Genomic DNA, 6,462 nt, shown 5'->3' with positions numbered 1-6,462 from the left:
AAGTTTTCATTTGTTTAGCTTGGTCTCCCTAACAGGAGAAATAACTCAATATGAATTGGTAAATGGTCCCATCATAGGGGAAAGTAAAACAGGCCCAACTTCTAGTACAGGAACAATTACAACTATCGGTCATCCGATATATGGATGACATTCTCTTCCCCTGGTTATCTAATCAATACTTAAATGAATACTTAACTTTCCTGGTAAATAAACTAAAAGGGTAAACATTTGGAGTGTGTCAATTGAGTATGCTCTTATCTACCTATCACTACCGAGGATTTGGTTGGGCTCTTTGAAGTTGTTGCTGGAGACTCTCAGCTGAATTCTATAAGAAATGTAACACCTGGAGCAGAGTGGGTTACTAGCTTGTTAAGTAATGCTGCTGCTAAAGAATTAGCTCATAGAATTTATCCTCTTCCAGCAAAGAGCCTACAAAAATTATTGTGCTACTATATACAATACAGGTTGATTATTTGTTCCACATAGATGAGAATTGGCAGGTTGCATTAGCTCGTTTCTCCTGATCTACAGATAATCACTATCCAGAAGGTCTCCTTCTAAGTGGTTTTTGTAATTGAGATATGGGAACAGTCATGTTTTTTTTTTCTTAAAAAAAAAAAAGAAAATAGAGGGATCTAGAGAGTCTGAGGTCCTTGTGCTCATAGATAAGCACTAGGGAGCCAGTGAGTGTTAAACATGCAGGGTTGTCTCTTCAGTGGAAGGGATGCATACCTGTTTCCACCCAGCAAGCTGGGAATGAATGTAACTAATAGCCTAGTGATCTATACTGTCTGTAGGGCTGTGTCTCACCCAAATGTTTATTGCAGACTCTTCCTCCCTACACCTTTATCCTGACTCTCAGTCAACAGAACCCATTCTTATAGAAGAATGTACTTTGCAAAAAAAAAAAAGGTCAATTTAGTCATGCTCTAAGTGTTAGTGTGATAACTGGCAACAGGAAACCTTTTTCCAAATTGTATTGTATATAAGTATGACTAGAATAAGCTGAATAAGCTGCCTTGTGTCAGACTCCAGAAGTTTGAACCAGCACTTGTCTACTGAGTCACATTGAACTTCTTGCCTCATATGGCTCATTATTCTGCTGGCTGTGTTATTTGCAGAAGCCTCCACTGTTGGATATGCTGACCAACATCTTTAATTCCAGCACTCAGGAGACAGAGGCAGGTGGACCTCTGAGTTGAAGGACAAGCTGAGCTACATAGTGAGGTCTGGACAGCCAGAGCTACATAATGAGACGTTGTTTCTGTGTGTGTGTGTGTGTGTGTGTGTGTGTGTGTGTGTGTGTACGCACGCACATGTGTGTTGCATGGGCTTGCTTGTGTCCAGCTATCCTTAGAATTGATGGAGAATAAAGACTCTCCAAAAGAAGTACAAACTAAAACAATTCATGACCATTAAGCCAGCATTGCCAAAGATGCTTAAAGTAATTCTACACACAATGAGGAAGAAAATCAATCACAATCATAAGAAATTAGGAAAGACTAAATCACATAAGAACATCAGGGAAGCACATGACCAATTTCTGAAAAAAAAAAATGAATCCCATTACTTTAAACAGTTAACATACACTAACAAAATGTTTTTTAAACACAAAACAACCAAGCATTATTAACTAATCAGACCAGGATGTCACTAAGATGAATAGAGGGAAAAGGGGAAAAAATATGGGTATTCAATTCAGTTAGCAAACAAGCCAACAAAATCACAAGAATTCACACTTGCCTCCCAATAACAGCCTTAATTTCAGATAGTCATAATTCAGCAAGATGGCTCAGTGGGTAAAGGCACTCACCCTACAAGTGCCTGACAACCTGACTTCCATCCCTGAACCCTCAATGGAAGAGCTGACTCTTGGAAGTTCTCCTCTGGCCTTCATACACACATGTATGCATACCCGTATGCATGCATATGCACACATGCACACACACTCATGCATACACACATGTACACTAACAATAATACTAGTTAACTAATTAAGAAATTATTGGGTATTCATTTTTTTTCTAAACACTCAGACCTCAGACTGGCTGATTGATAAAAAAGAAAGAAAGAAAGAAAGAAAGGAAAAAAAAAAAAACAAAAGAAATCCAACTGAAAAAGCATCTTCTACTGACAAAGACAGAGACTAAATTCGAAGGATAGAAAAAGAACTCCAGGGCTGGTGAGATGGCTCAGAGGGTAAGAGCACAGACTGCTCTTCCAAAGGTTCTGAGTTCAAATTTCAGCAATGACATGGTGGCTCACAACCACCAGTAATGACATGTGACAACCTCTTCTGGTGCATCTGAAGACAGCTACAGTGTACTTATTTATAATAATAAAGGGCTGGTGAGATGGCTCAGTGGGTAAGAGCACCGACTGCTCTTCTGAAGGTCGTGAGTTCAAATTCCAGCAACCACATGGTGGCTCATAACTACCCATAATGAAATCTGACACCGTCTTCTGTGTATTCATTTATAATAATAAATCTTTTTAAAAAATAATAATAATAATAAATAAATCTTTGGGCCAGAGCAAGCAGGGCCAACCAGACAGAGTGGCGCCAACTGGAGTGAACAGAGGTCCTAAAAAAGTCAATTCCCAATAACCAGATGAAGGCTCATAACTATCTGTACAGCTACAGTGTGTAGTCATAAACGTAAATAAGTAAATCTAAAAAAAAAAAAAAGAAAAAGAACTCCAAGGATACAGACTCCAAAAGCAAGTTGGGGTAGGCATACTCCCAGCAGGTGATGGGAGAGTTCATGACAAATCACATGATTAACTCAATAGAGCAAAGCTTTGACAAAATCCAACACGCTTCATGATGAGAAGCCCCCAGAGAAACTAGAAATGGGAGGATGGTGGCTCAGTGTGACAAAGGTTGAAGATGGCAAATGGACAGCCAACGTTGCACTGATGGGGACACACGGAAACACTGTTGCTGCTGTCAGACTGTTCCTAGACGTGCTGCTAATGCTACAACCTGATCATTTGTGAGACAGAAGTGGGGGCGTGTCACCCACAGGTCAAGATCACCCTGGTCTGTCTACACAGAGAGTTCTAGGCTGCTCAGGGCCACAAAGCCAGACCCAGTATTAACTAAACAAGAGTAAATAAGTAAATACAAGTAAAATTTAAAAGTAGCCGGATATAAAATTAATGTTTTTTAAAACCAGCAGTGCTTTTTAATGTATGTGTGTGTGTGTATGTATAATATATATAGTTTTTTTTTAAGATATATTATATATCGATAACAAACATTCTGAGAAACAAAATGAGGACTGGTAAGATGGCTCAGTGGGTAAGCTGTTTGTTGCCAAACTTTATGACCTGAGTTTGTTCCTCAACAATCACAGGGTAGGACCAACTCCCTCAGATTATCCTCTGATCTCCCCACTCCATGACATGCTTATGACCTCAATAAAATAAATGTTCTTTTTGAAAAACAAAAATACCTAACTTATAAACTTAAGCAAAGATGTTAAAAGACCTCTTTATGAAAACTACAAAGTACCAACAAACAAAGTTGAAGAAAATTCTAGAAGAAAGAAAATCCTGCCTCAGGTGGATTTCTGAGCTCAAAGCCAGCCTGGTCTACAGAGTGAGTTCCAGGACAGCCTGGTCTACAGAGTGAGTTCCAGGACAGCCAAGGCTACACAGAGAAACCCTGTCTCGAAAAACAAACAAACAAATCCTGCCTCAATCATGGAGCAGCAAAATTAGTATTGTTGACATATTACTGAAAGAGACAGAGCCGCATCAAAATTCCAGTAACTTTCTTCCAAAAATAGTGAAAAGCAATACTAAAATTCACATGTAAATATATAAAAGGTCCTGAATAGCCGAAGTAATCTTGAGCAGAAAGCAGTCCTGGAGGGGTTACAATTCATGCCTTCAGGGTACTACAGAGCTAGAATAACACAGCCAGTATGGAACTTGTCATACACAGAGGACTCATGAGCCTGTTCTGCAGGTAATATATTTGCTGCCACACCTGGCAACTTTTGATCTCTGAGACCCATGTAGTGGAAAGAACAAATTCCTAAAAGCTGTCATCTGTGGCATATGTATACTTCACATTATATAATGTACAGAATAAGTAACTCTAACTAATTTAGAAATAGATGCAAAACCAATGGACTATATAAGACCCACATAACAACAGCCATTACATTCTTGACAGCATTACCAAAAAGATAGATTAGAGACAACCTTCCTTGGTGAGTGGACACAGGATGTCCACATGCAGAGGATTAGAACTAGATTCCCATCTCTTTCTCCTCCCTCCCCTCAAGGATTCCTATTTCTTATCCTATACAAAAATAAACTCCAAATGGACCAAAGGCCTTAATATAAGACCTTAATATAAACTTAATATAAGACAGCTCATCCAGGCAGGGGTGGCTTAGACCTTTAATTTCACCACTTGGATCTCCGAGTTCAAGGCCAGCCTGATGTTCAGAATGAATTCTAGGATAGCCAGGGCTACACACAGAAACCCTGTCTCAAAAAAGTTTTTGAAATTAAAAAAAAAAAATTTGAAGCTATTAACTGCAAGAAAGCAATCAGAGAAAAGACAGGTGGAGATATAAAGATATAAGCAAGCAAGGACTTTCTGAAATGGGCTCTAAAGCACAGGACAGAATAGCAAGAGTTGACAAGTCACTAAAGAAACACAAGCCAGAACTACACTGAGATTGTGCCTCATCTCAGTCAGAGACGATCATGAAGAAAAGAAGAGCAAGTGGCTCTGAGGTTAAGAACACTGGCTCTGCTTCCACAGGTCCTGAGTTCAATTCCCAGCAACCACATGGCAGCTCACAACCACCAGTAATGGGATCTGGTGCCCTCTTCTGACACGGAAGCATACATGCAGATAGAAAGCTAATACATTAAATAAGTAAATAAACAAAGTCTTAAGGTCAGCACATAGAAAGATGACGCATCAAGTCAAAGCGGTTGCTTTGGAAGCCTGTTCACTTTAGTTCAATTCCCATGACCTAAAGTAGGAAACACTACCAACTCCTAACCTCCACAGGCGCAGAGGTACAGAGGCTCGGAGGCATGCAGGCACATGACTGCACAGAGTTTTAAAAGCCAGCCTGTAATAGAAACACCCTCAAACTCATCTTAGTGTGTCACTATTGTTTTGTGTAAGTGTGCCACTATCATATGTGTGTGTGCATATTTGTTAAAAATCACATGTTAAAAAGAATAAAGACCTCAAGTCAACAATCTAACTTTGCAACTCAAAGCACCAGGGAAAGAAGATTCATGACACTGTTTGGCCCATAGTGTTGAAGTATAGGCAATAAAAACAAAACAGAAAAGTGGGACTGCTTCAAATATTAAAGACTCCTCAGCTCCTCAGCTGAGGAGGTGTATTGGCGATAGGCTATACGCTCAGCATGTATAAATGCTGGCTTCAGTCTCCAGCAAGGATGAACACACAGGCACATAGTTAAAATTCATGCCCCTCAAAGCACACAACACAGAGAAAAAGCAAAGTTATGGAATGGTAGAAAATGTTTGCCAATCATACCTTAAACAAGGCTAATAATATAAACAATAAAATGTTAGGGGGAGGGGGGAGGCAACAGGGGTTGGGGAGGGGGGAGGCAACAGGGGTTTGTTTTTGTTTTTTTGTTTTTTGGAGGGGAAACTGGGAATGGAGAAATTCGCATATAAATAAAGAAAAAAAATGTTAGGGGGACTGAAGAAATGGCTCTGTGATAAAGAGCGCTTACTATTTTTGTAACATTTCCAGGTTTCAGCACCCACATGACAGCTCACAACCATCTATAATGAGAGTTTCAGGGGATCTGATGAAGACACCAGGCACAGAACCCCAGGCTCAATTGAAGAGGAGTTACCATCACTCACAGAACAGCACTACCAAATCAACAAGAACTAGTAGGCATTAGTTCAAATGATCCTTGTGCTTTGTTGGAAGTAGAAAGGGTTGGAGTCACTATGGAGAACAGTAGAACAGCTTAAATAGACATCAGGATCCAGTTCTGAAATTGGTATTGACCATCAACATGACCCAACCTAGAATTACTTGGAAGGATGGTCTCAATGAAGGATGGCCTGTATACAGTATGTAAAAGAATTGGATCTCAATATTATCTGCATGCTGTCATTCACCGTAACATCATTTCTGTTGTCTAAAAGGTAGGAGCTACCCCGGTGTCTATTGGTGGTAGACAAAATGTGGAATATGCATATAATGTAAATTATTTATCATCAAAAAAAGGAGAAAATCCTAACACAAGTCACAAAATAATACACCTTGAAGACATTATGACAATAAAAACAAGCCATCTACAAAAGCAAATATTGTGCAAATCCACCCACCCAAGATACCTAGAGTAGTCTAACTCACAGAGGCAGCAAGTGTAAGGAAAAATTAAAGCTTTAAACCTGTGCTGACTAGGAAGAAAAGTTATGGGCCTAAGA

Source organism: Mastomys coucha, unplaced genomic scaffold (genome assembly GCF_008632895.1).
Source record: "Mastomys coucha isolate ucsf_1 unplaced genomic scaffold, UCSF_Mcou_1 pScaffold9, whole genome shotgun sequence".
NCBI classification, from domain to species: domain Eukaryota; kingdom Metazoa; phylum Chordata; class Mammalia; order Rodentia; family Muridae; genus Mastomys; species Mastomys coucha.
The sequence above is the reverse complement of the archived record's forward strand: the minus strand, read 5'-3'. Positions refer to the sequence as shown.